The 16064-nt window shown below is 42.4% G+C and overlaps 1 pseudogene across 1 annotated transcript in view; it reads right to left on the reverse strand.

Moving 5' to 3' along the window:
• Positions 1 to 1224, reverse strand: part of LOC124013302 — a 107570-nt pseudogene extending 106346 nt beyond the window's left edge. Inside the window, exon 1 of the transcript XR_006834846.1 lies at positions 642 to 1224. The product of XR_006834846.1 is annotated as a sorbin and SH3 domain-containing protein 2-like (transcript). The remainder of the gene's footprint in view (positions 1 to 641) is intronic.
• Between the last annotated feature and the right edge of the window lie 14840 nt (positions 1225 to 16064).

The following is a 16064-nucleotide window of genomic DNA, read 5'->3' on the forward strand; positions in this document are numbered from 1 at the left end:
TTATTGTATTCAACAAGAAATCCACTTTTCTACTCACAACCCCCTGGGCCCGTCTCCACTAATGACAGTTTAACGATGGTCCTTGTCTAATTGTTATGTTAATTAACGTGGAAAAATATTGGCGCATCAACTCGAGAGCATCCTTTCTTGTTCAAGAAGGTCACGCTAGACTGGGTTACCGTAAACCTTCTTATTCATTGCCAAGAACTGGCAACACCGGTCCATTGGAATGTGGTCAAACCCACTTCGATCGAATTGAAGTCGAGTCGTGTTATCGAGAAGTTGACAAGGAGAAACTCGCCATAATAAAAGCTCCAATTTGTTGTTCAAAATAAATATGCTACAATATAGAAAATATGTATTGGGATACGTAACAACCATTCCGCTATGGCAGAGGACATTTAGGCTAAGCACCCGCACTGTTGTTTTCGTGAATGCATTCCCAAATAAACAAACCGCAAAACACGGTGTTCCATTAATGTTGCCTTAATTTGAACATTGGCAACATTGTAGACTTTTCTCGGGATATTGGATAATGTTTTGTCTATGATATGAAACTATGTAGATAACCTAGCTACAATATCAGATGTGCGTTAATTGCAGTAGCGGTAGCTTGCAGTGGCTGTTGCGACATTGCTTACCTCAAAGCGAACACGGAGACATCTGAAAGAAATTCGCTCTGCAACAAAATACTGTATCAACCTCGTCGACAGGAGCCTGCTTGGCCGGTATTAAAGTCCATACACATCTGAGATGAGACGGGAAAATGGACCGCGTATACGCTTTTGGCCAGCAGAATTACGAATGACACCGCACACCTGCCCTCGACGTCCTCAATTGGCTCGGTCCAATTTCAAATTAGCAAACGGCGCATGGACGTTGCTCCTACACCGTGCACGGGCAGGCAAAAGCAAGGCAACAACCTTTCTTCCGGGTCACTTGCTCTCATTCGGAGCTATGGAGATAGCGTTGCAGTAAAACTGTCCCTCTACTCCCGACAAAACGCCGTCTCACCACGACAACACCTCTTGACTAGGGGCTAGCTGAAGAGGAGGAGACGAGAGCTCACATTGTTCCCGCATGATCGGTGCGCGTAGCGACGCGGCTGGGTGCCGCCAATCTGACAGCACAGGAACAGCTCGCGTTTATCAGATATCATCCAATGGCTCGAGCCTGCCTCCTTGTTTCCCAGGGAAAGGGCGGTTGTATGCGAGGATGATGCTGTATGCTGTGTTCTCCTCCACGTGTAAAATGGCCTAGTGCAGTAGCCTATGGTGCAGTTCATTGGTCCCTCCCGTAGTCATGGCAACGGCCCAGGTTCAATTATGTGCTCTTCTGGGAGGATGGGATGGAGATGAGAGATGTGCAGGTCACCTATAACAGGGCAAAATGTCATTCCCCTACCTCTGCATATAGTTTGCAAAAGACCTTCACATGTGCTTACAATGCAGTGGCCTATCTTGGAGCCTGTAGCCTATACGGCCTGTTTCTCTGCACTACTAGTTAGGATGCACAATGAGCCTGCAGTGTATGATCCATTGTTAGGCAAATATATAACTTATCTTCTGCAGGTGCGCTATCAAGATTAGCATTTTATCAGGCATTGCAAACACACACCCATATCGTATCACCATAGCCATCAAAGTATACCAACAATATTACATGTTGTACAGACAGTGAGTACTGAAAGCATGATATAGCCTAACACACACACACACACCACTGAATTATTCAGATGAAGTGTAAGGGGGTTGCCCATGACCCATATAGATGTCCTCTGTGGTTCCTGGTCATGGCAGGGGAAAGCACATTGCTTTGAGAGCAGGATTGACACATGCTGCATACACACAGTGGAAGCTTCATACTCACTACCATAACCTTGGTCACGGTCCAAATGTCTTCGAAAGCTATATGCTCTGAATTAAATTAGATACGGTACTCCCTGTGAAGCATTGGGCATCATTTGTGTGAAGTGTTTCACAAAGTGAAATTGTACATTTCAGAAAACATTTTTTGGGATACGAGTGCCTGTGACCAAATAGCTATTGAAACCCAGGCTTCGCAACCAGCTCAAGAAGGTAAGATGACAACTTCATCCGTTACTATGCTCTGCCAGCCTCCGATACATCACTCTGGGCCAGTCAAGTGATAGAGATGACCTCAACTCCACAGTGATTATTATTTGACACTGGTGGTCATCTATGAACATTTGAAGAATGATCTTGCCTTTAATGGCCATGTATTCTTATAATCTCCAGGTATATTACATTTACATTTAAGTCATTTAGCAGACGCTCTTATCCAGAGCGACTTACAAATTGGTGCATTCACCTTATGACATCCAGTGGAACAGTCACTTTACAATAGTGCATCTAAATCTTAAAGGGGGGGGGGGGATACTTAAAGAGGTGGGGTTTCAGGTGTCTCCGGAAGGTGGTGATTGACTCCGCTGTCCTGGCGTCGTGAGGGAGTTTGTTCCACCATTGGGGGGCCAGAGCAGCGAACAGTTTTGACTGGGCTGAGCGGGAGCTGTACTTCCTCAGTGGTAGGGAGGCAAGCAGGCCAGAGGTGGATGAACGCAGTGCCCTTGTTTGGGTGTAGGGCCTGATCAGAGCCTGGAGGTACTGAGGTGCCGTTCCCCTCACAGCTCCGTAGGCAAGCACCATGGTCTTGTAGCGGATGCGAGCTTCAACTGGAAGCCAGTGGAGAGAACGGAGAAGCGGGGTGACGTGAGAGAACTTGGGAAGGTTGAACACCAGACGGGCTGCGGCGTTCTGGATGAGTTGAAGGGGTTTAATGGCACAGGCAGGGAGCCCAGCCAACAGCGAGTTGCAGTAATCCAGACGGGAGATGACAAGTGCCTGGATTAGGACCTGCGCCGCTTCCTGTGTGAGGCAGGGTTGTACTCTGCGGATGTTGTAGAGCATGAACCTGCAGGAACGGGCCACCGCCTTGATGTTGGTTGAGAACGACAGGGTGTTGTCCAGGATCACACCAAGGTTCTTAGCTCTCTGGGAGGAGGACACAATGGAGTTGTCAACCGTGATGGCGAGATCATGGAACGGGCAGTCCTTCCCCGGGAGGAAGAGCAGCTCCGTCTTGCCGAGGTTCAGCTTGAGGTGGTGATCCGTCATCCACACTGATATGTCTGCCAGACATGCAGAGATGCGATTCGCCACCTGGTCATCAGAAGGGGGAAAGGAGAAGATTAGTTGTGTGTCGTCTGCATAGCAATGATAGGAGAGACCATGTGAGGTTATGACAGAGCCAAGTGACTTGGTGTATAGCGAGAATAGGAGAGGGCCTAGAACAGAGCCCTGGGGGACACCAGTGGTGAGAGTGCGTGGTGAGGAGACAGATTCTCGCCACGCCACCTGGTAGGAGCGACCTGTCAGGTAGGACGCAATCCAAGCGTGGGCCGCGCCGGAGATGCCCAACTCGGAGAGGGTGGAGAGGAGGATCTATATACAGTACTAAGCAGCATTGCAGGTTGTCTTTAGAAGACAGCTCGCTGAAATGTAATATTGTAAGAAAAACAATACGTGTACAAATATATAGTTATCCAATTTCATCACATGAATTGCACTTAAACCACAAAGAACAACATTTGAAAAGAGCAACATTACAACTCCAGATAGTAGGGGAGAGAGCGAGACAGTGATAAGAACATTGACGAATACTAGCAAATAATGTACTTCATCATACACAAACCAAGACATCAGAATAGGTCATTCTTGAAAATGCAGGATTATGTAAGAAAAAAATCAAATCGAAACAGATCAATGAAAAATTGGAAAACAACAGTTGAACAGGGAGAAATCTTTACAAAAAACTATAACAAGAACTGCTTGCCTGCCTGTCTTTGAGAGAGAAATGAGAAAAAGAGATCGAGAAAGAAAGAGGCTGAGAGAGAAAGATGGATAGAGAGGAGCGAGCAGGGCTAGACTGGAGCCAGAGTAGCATGCTACCGCAAGCCAACACGGGCTCCGGGGTGGCACAAGCAGGTCATTTGCTGACCCAACCCGCATGGCAGGATTTCTGATAGAATGAGAGCTGCAAACAAGTCTCAAATACATCTTGGTGGCATCTCGGTGGCGTGCAGGTTATCACCCCAATCTTCGAAACTCTGATCTTCCTTAGAGAGAGATATTGCTATTACTTTCACTACTACTATCAATACTACTACTATCAATACTACTGCTATTACTACCACTATCAACTGCTATTACTACCACTATCAATACTACTACTATTACTACCTCTACTATTACTAATATTACCATCACTACTACTATCAATACTATCACTACTACTACTACTACTACTACTATCAATACTACTACTATTATCAATGCTACCACTATTAATACTACTATCAATAATACTACTACTACTACTATCACTACTACTACTACTACTACTACTCGCTAGGTAAACAGGCTATTACAACTGACACAAAGTTTGTGTTCATCAGGTGTGTGTGTGTTTGTGTACTTACATGTTGGAGTTTTTCCACTCAAACTCCGTCAGGTCTGCGAGAAAGCGTGTAACACGTGGCTCAATTGGCAGCGGCTTCCTCTGAGCGACCTTTCCGGTCTTGCGGATCACTCCTGCTTTCACTGTGCATTTGGTTCCTTCAGGGTTTATTCGAACCAGGAACCTGTACAACCAAATATAGAATAGATGAAATCAGTTGAGGCATTGAAAAAATTACAAAAATAAATATCATTGCAATGTAACTAAGAAATGCTAAATGTAAGTGTTGGATCAATGAATGTTCAATGCTTACCTCTGTATCAGCTCCAAGGTTGCAGAGGCTGACTCCTGGTATTCTATGTTAAAAACATAGAAAGTGCTGAAGAGCACAGAGAGGGCAGCAGCAAAGTTGTACTCACTGTCCAAAACACAGACCACGCTCCCCTCGATCGACACAATCCATTTTGAGGAAACCAATAGAGTATTTCCTGAAATACACAAAAGTAAGGGTGTTAGTGTATACTTACGAGACATCTCTAGTAGAGGGCGACCGATTATAATTTTTCAACGTTGATACTGATAACGATTATTGGAGGACCAAAAAAGCCGATACCGATTAATCAGCCAATTTTTTTTGTTGTAATGAAGACAATTACAACAATACTGAATGAACACATATTTTAGCTTAATATAATACATCAATACAAATCCATTTAGCCTCAAATAAATAATGAAACATGTTCAATTTGGTTTAAATAATGCAAAAACAAAGTGTTGGAGAAGTAAAAGTGCAATATGTGCCATGTAAAAAAGCTAACGTTTGAGTTCCTTGCTCAGAACATGAGAAAGTTGGTGGTTCCTTTACACGAGACTTCAATATTACAAGGTAAGAGGTTTTAGGTTGTAGTTAATCAAGTATTTATAGGACTATTTCTCTCTGTACCATTTGTATTTCATATACCATTGACTATTGGATGTTCTTATAGGCACTATAGTATTGCCAGTGTAACAGTGAGGCTTCCGTCCCTCTCCTCGCCCCTACCTGGGCTCGAACCAGGAACACATCGACAACAGCCACACTCGAAGCAGCGTTACCCATCGCTCCACAAAAGCTGCGGCCCTTGCAGAGCAAGGGGAATAACTACTCCAAGTCACAGAGCGAGTGACGTTTGAAACGTTATTAGCGCACACCCAGCTAACTAGCTAGCCATTTCACATCGGTTACACCAGCCATTAGGCTGATAGGCCTGAAGTCATAAACAGAGCTGTGCATGCGAAGAGCTGCTGGCAAAACGCACGAAAGTGCTGTTTGAATGAATGCTTACGAGCCTGCTGCTGCCTACCATCGCTCAGTCAGACTGCTCTATCAAATCATAGACTTAATTATAACATAATAACACACAGAAATACGAGTCTTTGGTCATTAATAAGGTCAGATCAGGAAACTATAATTTCGAAAACAAAACGTTTATTCTTTCAGTGAAATGCGGAACCGTTCGGTATTTTATCTAACGGGTGGCATCCCTAAGTCTAAATATTCTTGTTACATTGCACAACCTTCCATGTTATGTCATAATTATGTAAAATTCTGGCAAATTAGTTTGCAATGAGCCAGGCTGCCCAAACTGTTGCATATACCCTGACTCTGCGTGCAATGAACGCAAGAGAAATGACACAATTTCACCTGATTATTATTGCCTGCAACCTGGATTTCTTTTAGCTAAATATGCAGGTTTAAAAATATATACTTATGTGTATTGATTTTAAGAAAGGCATTGGTGTTTATAGTTAGGTACAGTCATCCAACGATTGTGTTTTTTTCGCAAATGCGCTTTTGTTTAATCATCCCCCAGCGTTGCATCGATTATATGCAACGCAGGACACACTAGATACGAGTAATATTATTAACCATGTGTAGTAATAACTAGTGATTATGATTGATTGATTGTTTTTTATAAGATAAGTTTAATGCTAGCTAGCAACTTACTTTGGCTTCTACTGCATTCGCGTAACAAGCAGGCTCCTCGTGGCGTGCAATGAGAGGCAGGTGGTTAGAGCGTTGGACAAGTTAACTGTAAGGATGCAAAATTGAATCCCCCGACCTGACAAGGTGAAAATCTGTCGTTCCGCCCCTGAACAAGGCAGTTAACCCATCGTTCCTAGGCCTTCACTGAAAATAAGAATGTGTTCTTAACTGACTTGCCTAGTTAAATAAAGGTATAATTTTTTTAAATGATCTCTAGATACCACAATACTATACACAGTTGAAGTCGGAAGTTTACATACACCTTAGCCAAATACATTTAAACTCAGTTTTTCACAATTCCTGACATTAATCCTAGTAAGAATTCCCTGTCTTAGGTCAGTTAGGGTCACAACTTTATTTTAAGAATATGAAATGTCAGAATAATAGTAGAGAGAATGATTTCTTTCAGCTTTTATTTCTTTCATCACATTCTCAGTGGGTCTGAAGTTGACAGACACTCAATTAGTATTTGGTAGCAATGCCTTTAAATTGTTTAACTTGAGTCAAACGTTACGGGTAGCCTTCCACAAGCTTCCCAAAATAAGTTGGGTGAATTTTGGCACATTCCTCCTGACAGAGCTGTTGTAACTGAGTCAGGTTTGTAGGCCTCCTTGCTCGCACATGCTTTTTCAGTTCTGTGCACACATTTTCTATAGGAATGAGGTCAGGGCTTTGCGATGGCCACTCCAATACCTTGACTTTGTTGTCCTTAAGCCATTTTGCCACAACTTTGGAAGTATGCTTGGCCTCATTGTCCATTTGGAAGACCCATTTGCGACCAAGCTTTTAACTTCCTGACTGATGTCTTGAGATGTTGCTTCAATATATCCACATTATTTTACATCCTACTGATGCCATCAATTTTGTGAAGTGCACCAGTCCCTCCTGCAGCAAAGCACCCCCACAACATGACACTGCCACCCCCGTGTTTCACAGTTGGGATGGTGTTCTTCGGCTTGCAAGCCCACCGCTTTTTCCTCCAAACATAACGATGGTCATTATGGCCAAACAGTTATATTTTTGTTTCATCAGACCTGAGGACATTTCTCCAAAAAGTACAATCTTTGTCCCCATGTGCAGTTGCAAACCGTAGTCTGGCTTTTTTATGGCGGTTTTGGAGCAATGGCTTCTTCCTTGCTGAGTGCTCTTTCAGATTATGTCAATATAGGACTCGTTTTACTGTGGATATAGATACTTTTGTACTGGTTTCATCCAGCATCTTCAGAAGGTCCTTTGCTGTTGTTCTGGGATAGATTGCACTTTTCGCACGAAAGTACGTTCATTTCTAGGAGACAGAACGCGTCTCCTTCCTGACCGGTATGACGGCTGCGCGGTTCCATGGTTCCATGGTGTTTATACTTGCATACTATTGCTTGTACAGATGAACGTGGTACCTTCAGGCAATTGCTCCCAAGGATGAACCAGACTTGTGGAGGTCTACGGTGTTATTGCTGAGGTCTTGGCTGTTTCTTTTGATTTTCCCATGATGTCAAGCAAAGAGGCACTGAGTTTGAAGGTAGGCTTTGAAATACATCCACAGGTACACCTCCAATTGACTCAAATGATGTCAATCAGCCTATCAGAAGCTTCTAAAGCCATGACATCCTTTTCTGGAATTTTCAAGTTGTTTAAAGGCACAGTCAACTTAGTTTATGTAAACCTCTGACCCACTGGAATTGTGATACAGTGAATTATAGGTGAAATAATCTGCCTGTAAACAATTGTTGGAAAAATGACTTGTGTCATGCACAAAGTAGATGTCCTAACCGACTTGCCAAAACTATAGTTTGTTAACAAGAAATGTGTGGAGTGGTTGAAAACCTAAGTGCATGTAAACTTCCGACTTCAACTGTACATATATAAATATTCAAATCTTGTGTAATAGTACAGTATAAACACCATTAATCATATAAACTTTATAAGTATAAAAACACTATTCCTTACATCTGCCAAGAGGAACAGAGATGTCCTTCTCTTTGAAGTGGGTCATCAACAGAAGAATGGCAGCAGTGGCTGTTGGACCGTCATTGCCTTTTATGTAACCTGCCGATTTCATTCAGCTGAGGCACTGGAACTCTCTCAACTTGGTCTTTTGGCTTTTAGAAAAGTTGACAATTCTCTTACCCTTGTTCAGGAGAGCTTGAGTCAGGTGTCAATCACAAGTTTTGAAGTGGTTGCAGAGCCATAACTTGGTGGAAAGGAAAGGCCACTGTTCCTGGAGGTCACTGATGCTTGGAGAAGGACAAGTGTCCTATCCATTGTTACAAATCCTATCCATTCTTCATTTTTTTTTTTTTACAAATAAATAAAAAATTTAGGCTATGCACTTCACTCCATATCAGCACAAGAGAACAAACAAACAATTCACAGAAACATTTGTATTTTTTGTACTTCAGGAAACAGCAGAGGGAACACCCCCCCTATCCACATCGATGGAACAGTAGTGGAGAGGGTAGCTAGTTTTAAGTTCCTCGGCATACACATCACAGACAAACTGAATTGGTCCACTCACACTGACAGCGTCGTGAAGAAGGGCGCAGCAGCGCCTATTCAACCTCAGGAGGCTGAAGAAATTCGGCTTGTCACCAAAAGCACTCACAAACTTCTACAGATGCACAATCGAGAGCATCCTGGCGGGCTGTATCACCGCCTGGTACGGCAACTGCTCCGCCCTCAACTGTAAGGCTCTCCAGAGGGTAGTGAGGACTGCACAACGCATCACCGGGGGCAAACTACCTGCCCTCCAGGACACCTACACCACCCGTTGTTACAGGAAGGCCATAAAGATCATCAAGGACATCAACCACCCGAACCACTGCCTGTTCACCCCGCTGTCATCCAGAAGGCGAGGTCAGTACAGGTGCATCAAAGCTGGGACCGAGAGACTGAAAAACAGCTTCTATCTCAAGGCCATCAGACTGTTAAACAGCCACCACTAACATTGAGTGGCTGCTGCCAACACACTGTCATTGACACTAATCCAACTCCAGCCATTTTAATAATGGGAATTGATGGGAAATGATGTAAATATATCACTAGCCACTTTAAACAATGCTACCTTATATAATGTTACTTACCCTACATTATTCATCTCATATGCATATGTATATACTGTACTCTACATCATCGACTGCATCCTTATGTAACACATGTATCACTAGCCACTTTAACTATGCCACTTTGTTTACTTTGTCTACACACTCATCTCATATGTATATACTGTACTCGATACCATCTACTGTATGCTGCTCTGTACCATCACTCATTCATATATCCTTATGTACATGTTCCTTATCCCCTTACACTGTGTATAAGACAGTAGTTTTGGAATTATTAGTTAGATTACTTGTTGGTTATCACTGCATTGTCGGAACTAGAAGCACAAGCATTTCGCTACACTCGCATTAACATCTGCTAACCATGTGTATGTGACAAATAAAATTTGATTTGATTTGATTTGATTTGATACTTATGTATTTTTTGTCATTTCCGTCCCTTTTTATTGCATATGCCTCACTCCCTCATAGCATAAACCATTTATTTTGAGGGCAAACAAACTAACTATTTACGGAACCTTTTTTAATCTTGTGTGTGTGTACACTCTTAGAAAAAAGGGGTTCCCGAAAGGGTTCTTTGGCTGTCCCCATAGGAGAACCCTTTTTGATTCCAGGTAGAACCTCTTTGGGTTCCATGTAGAACCCTCTGTGGAAAGGGTTCTCCACAGAACCCAGAAGAGTGCTACCTGGAACAAAAAGGGTTATACATGTGCCTGGAATCAAAAAGGGATCTTCAAAGGGTTCTCTTATGGGGACAGCCAAATAACCATTTTAGGTTCTAGGCGGCACCTTTTTTCATAACAATGACATAAATATGTTACATTTATCAATCAAGATCAAATTGTATTTTATGTCCTCGGGCTGAACATATTCAAGGTTGTCAGTATTCTCCACTCCAACATTTGCCCTCAGATGCTCCAACAAAGATCTCACCATCTCAGTCTCCAACTCGGGGAATTGGTGTTTAATTGCATCTTGAAGACCCTCCATGCCTACACTGGTTTAAGGAGAACACACAGTGATGCAGGGAAACAGAGAAACCTGACACTTTATAAACTGGTAGTGGGTGAGTAATTATTAGACAATCTTCATTAAACACACACATAATTCATCTGAATATCTGGTATAAAATGAACCCTGAGATGGACCAGTGACACAGACCGATACACTCCAACAATTAAATGAACCTGTGATTCTGTGACCAGAATCGGTGAGATCTTTCCAAATGTGTATCCGTCATCATTTTCTCCCATTACAACAAGGCCTTTAGTGTAGGTTTTTTTTGACACCTTCTGCACCTCTGCATTTTTGACACCTCTGCAGTGCTTTGCTTTGTGAACCCTTTTGACTGTACAGCTCCCTGAATGCCGTTGTTATATAATTGCTCCTCACATGAATTCATGACACCAACAACTTCAATGCTATGTGGAAACAATTGGCAGCTGCATAAGTAAGATTGGAGTAACTGGTGGCTCTCAGACAAGTTTTCTGGCACATTCCTTGAAGCAGGAGTGCTTGCTCTTAAACCTCGGTGTCCACAAACAAATGAGTCGCTCAAATTGCAGGATGAGGTCAGGGTAGTGTAACAAGTAGTGATGCTTTGGTGCAAGGGCACTCTACCCCACAAGCAAAACTGTAGTTCGCCACATTGTTTTTTTTTGCATGAATAATGAATGCTTTAACAGAAATTGCAGGATTTACACCGGTACATTCCCAATACAGCTACTTCCAGCTACCAGCCAGCCTGCAATATCAAAATGACTGTCGGTCCCTCTCCTTGTTCAGGCGGCGTTCGGCGGTCAACGTCACAGGCTTTCTAGCCACCGCCGATCCACTTTTCATTTTCCATTTGTTCTGTCTTTGTTATATCACACCTGGCTTCACTCACCAATTACTTGTTTATTATTTAACCCTCTGTTCCCCATGTTGTATTTGTGAATGATTGTTATTTGTTACGTGGATAATTGTCAGGCGTTGCACTTTTGTTTTAGACTGTGTTTTTGGCACTTGTATGTGTTACGTGCTGTCATTTGGTAACCGGAATTAAAGTGTGCCTGCTTATTATACTCCACTTGACTTCGCCTCCCATATACACGCATTACAATTACACTACCCCCCAGCCACCAAATTGCATGGACACTCGAAGAGAGCTATCAAGCTATACACTACCATGCAACTCATGCCAACCACACTATCTAAAACAATTTTTTATTGACTACAAGGCTAAATAAAATATCAGTCTGTGCCTGATGTTTCAGAAATCATTCATTTAAGTTGCCTAATTAATGGTTGGATAAGGATCACTTCTGAAAGATTAGCAAAACCACATGGGAAAATGCAACGACCATCGCCCTAAATAATGCTAGCAAGCTAACCACACAATCTGAAGAAAACGAAAATAAAAGATAACATGAATACCCTGCAGGGTAAAATATCAGTCTGTGCCTGTTGTTTCTGAATTAATTAATTTAATGAACTAATAAGGGCAACAAAAGCATAGAGGGAATATTCCAGTACGCTTTTGCTAAATCACACTATTCAGTCTCGGGGTTTAAGTTAACGTTAACCAGAGATATTTAGAGAAAGGTGTCCAATGGAGTTCCTCTTCTCTGAACTACAGCTAACGTTAGCAAGCACAATTCCCCTTTCATCTGAGAGCTTCCATTCCTCTCATCCCAACTGCAGAATCACCCATCACCCAAAAAGTATACATCCCAATGCAACATGTCAGTCCGTGCCTGCTGACAAACTGAAGGCGTATTGGACATAGCTAAACTCTCGCTACGAACTATATTTTTGTCCGGTGAAGCCTACGACCACTTTGCCACTAATACCATAGCGTTAGCACCATGTCAACCATGTCATGCACCCACCGGTTAAGTAACTTATCCAAGGAAACACCCATATGGATTTCTGCACGTTGTTACTACTAAAATGATTTGCTCTATAGTTACAATATCACTGATTATTTTACCAGCAATAAAGATCAACGCAACAGACCGAGACGTCAACTTGGCTATACTGTTAGCTAACACAATCCAAACAAGCTAACGTTAGCTAGCTAGTTAGTAGCTTAGAGTTAACCTCTCTAGGGTACGTGTGACGCTAGCGTCCCATCTGGCCAACATCCAGTGAGGTTGCAGAGCGCCAAATTCAATAACAGAAATGCTCATTATAAAAATTCAGAAACCAAAACAGATTTTTACATAGGTTTAAAGATGAACTTCTTGTAAAAACCAACCACAGTGTCATATTTATAAAATGCTTTTCGGCGAAAAAGCATATGGTGCACAGAACATACCTAGCCCAGAACATAGCCCAGTTGACAAATTCTTACAAACAGTAACCAGCCAAGCAGAAGCGGTACAAAACTCAGAAATAGAGATAAAATTAATCCCTTACCTTTAATGATTTTCATTTGGTGGCAATCAGAAGACATTCATTTACTCAATAAATGTTCCTTTTGTTCGATGAAGTCTCTTTATATCCAAAAACCTCCGTTTTGTTAGCGCCGTTTTCTTCAGTAATCCACAGGCTCAAACTCAGTCAAAACAATCAGACAACAAAATCCAAATTGTATCCGTAAAGTTCATAGAAACATGTCAAAGGTTGATTATATTCAATCCTCAGGTTGTTTTTTCGCCTAAATGATCTATAATATTTCAACCGGACAATAACGTTGTCAATATAAAAGGTAAACCGTTAGGATCCACTCGTTCAGACTGGTCTTACTCCCTCATTTATAAGAATACAAGCCTGAAACGATTTCTACAGACTGTTGACATCAGACTCCTGACCCCTCCTGTCTCAGCCTCCAGTATTTATGCTGCAGTAGTTTATGTGTTGGGGGGCTAGGGTCAGTTTGTTATATCTGGAGTACTTCTCCTGTCCTATTCGGTGTCCTGTGTGAATTTAAGTGTGCTCTCTCTAATTCTCTCTCTCTCTTTCTTTCTCACTCTCGGAGGACCTGAGCCCTAGGACCATGCCTCAGGACTACCTGACATGATGACTCCTTGCTGTCCCCAGTCCACCTGGCCGTGCTGCTGCTCCAGTTTCAACTGTTCTGCCTTATTATTATTGGACCATGCTGGTCATTTATGAACATTTGAACATCTTGGCCATGTTCTATTATAATCTCCACCTGGCACAGCCAGAAGAGGACTGGCCACCCCACATAGCCTGATTCCTCTCTAGGTTTCTTCCTAGGTTTTGGCCTTTCTAGGGAGTTTTTCCTAGCCACCGTGCTTCTACGCCTGCATTGCTTGCTGTTTGGGGTTTTAGGCTGGGTTTCTGTATAGCACTTTGAGATATCAGCTGATGTACGAAGGGCTATATAAATACATTTGATTTGATTTGAGTTGATTAGTGGAAGGCATATGAACTGCAAATGGAATCTCAAGTCAATGGATACTGTAATGGCATTGAATAGAAACCTACAAAACCAACAAAACAATTCTCAGATGTTCGCCTGATAAATCAGTTCTGTTATACTCACAGACACTATGTTAACAGTTTTGGAAACTTTAGAGTGTTTTCTATCAAAATCTACCAGTTAAATGCATATCATATCTTCTGGGCCCGAGTAGCAAGCTGTTTAATTTGGGCATGCTTTTCATCCAAAATTCCAAATGCTGCCCCCTTACCCTAGAGAAAACATGCAGTAGGTATATAGAAGTATATGGAATTAGTACATACCTAGCAGCTTCTCAAAAATATGTTGGCGACTTTTCCACGAAAATACTAAATAAAATAGCTTGAGTAGAACAGAAAGCTTATTTTCTCATTAGTTTTCCCTCACAGACCGTTTGGCACGGAGCATCGCATTAGTGAAAATCAAGTCTGTTCTCAGAGCATGCCTGTTTGTATATAGGTGCGAGTCGTGTTGGGGACATTGTTAGCATTTTAGCGTTCCCTAACCGTTCCCTAATTATGCTAACCTGCTGCGTTAATTCTCGTGACCTGCTAAGAAAAGCAACTTCTGCTAGTCAAAACCGACAGACCTGCCCTGAGAACAGTATTGGTTTCAACGATGAGATGACAGCTCTCTTTCTCTCACACACACTTACCACAGAAGTTTGGCGCCGCCAACTACAGCAATGTTCGAGTACTACTGTAAAGAAATACAGTAAGATAGTTATTTTTACAGGAGACTTACAATGACAGTTAAACAGTAATTTTCAGCATTTTACCCATAATGCAGTGTTATCTACAGCATGAATGCTGTAAAACACATTTAAGGTATTTTACTGTGCATTCTACAGTGTTTTACTGTTGAAATGACAGAAAAGTCTTCCAGTGTAGGTTCCTGCCTTTCGAGGGAGTTTTTCATGCCACCGTGGTTCTACATCTGCATTGCTTGCTCTTTGGGGTTTTAGGCTGGGTTTTCTGTACAGCACTTTCTGACAAATGCTGATGTAAAAAGGGCTTTATAAATACATTTAATTGATTGATTGATTGATTGATTGATTGATTGAACAGATAAGGAATCATTTAGCCTCAGTGCGCCAGGGCTATTCTTTACATTCTCTGCTTCATTACCAGTTCTATAGCAGACGCTAGACCGCTGGTGTTTTGCTACACTTGCCCAGACAGTTGTAAACCCATAACGGGTGTCGTAGTGGAATAACATGAGTAAGAACAAACTGAGTTTACGTGGAGTACTAATGCATCTTAAATACCACTGGGACAGAAATGAATGAGACTAGCGGAAATGGAGCACGCACACACACGACCAGAGGAACCCATATCGCTTATGAATTCTTAAAATGTTTTTCCAGTGCAGGTTGTTATGAACAGTCTAGTGGGCATATCAGTGGGGGACGACCTCATAAGGAAGTGAAGACATTAGTTGGAAGACAGGAAATTGGCCTTGTATTTCCAGCCGAGGCGCTTATCCTACAGTAGTCATGTTGACTGATTGATTGAATTTATATGATAATGAAAAGTAGTAGGCTGCTAACATTACATATATTAAACACTATCAAGGATAAAATCACAACAAAGCTTGAAGGCTTATTTCCATTGTAGGTAGAAGTTGCCCCAACCACTGATCTAGATGTCCCCCCCCCCCTGATGGTTAAGGTTAGGATTGGGGTTCAGGGTAACTGATCCTAGATCTGTGGTTAAGGGCACATTGTATATGAAGCGTTTTGAAGCTTCCATCCAGTTTTGTGTCCCCCACCCCTCTCTCTACACAAGGTCAAAGATGGCCAAATATAACCTTTCATTGATAGATGACCTTTGAGGGGTGGCAACAACATCAAAGACTGTGTGTGTGCGCGCAGGCGTGTATGTTTCCAAATATGTGTGTGTGTGTGGTCTGTTTAATTTCTGCTACCATCTTGAAACAATATACTGCAAAATCCAAAAGCATCCTACTGTTGTCAAGTGGAGCCCTTATTTTAGGGGGGGGGGTGTTATCCGCAGGGCATAGTGGGCCCTTAAATAGCACCCTTATCCCGTCGACTCCAGGGGGACAGACATGGGACAGGCCCCTCGCTGGGTCT

Source organism: Oncorhynchus gorbuscha, linkage group LG24 (genome assembly GCF_021184085.1).
Source record: "Oncorhynchus gorbuscha isolate QuinsamMale2020 ecotype Even-year linkage group LG24, OgorEven_v1.0, whole genome shotgun sequence".
Lineage (NCBI taxonomy): Eukaryota > Metazoa > Chordata > Actinopteri > Salmoniformes > Salmonidae > Oncorhynchus > Oncorhynchus gorbuscha.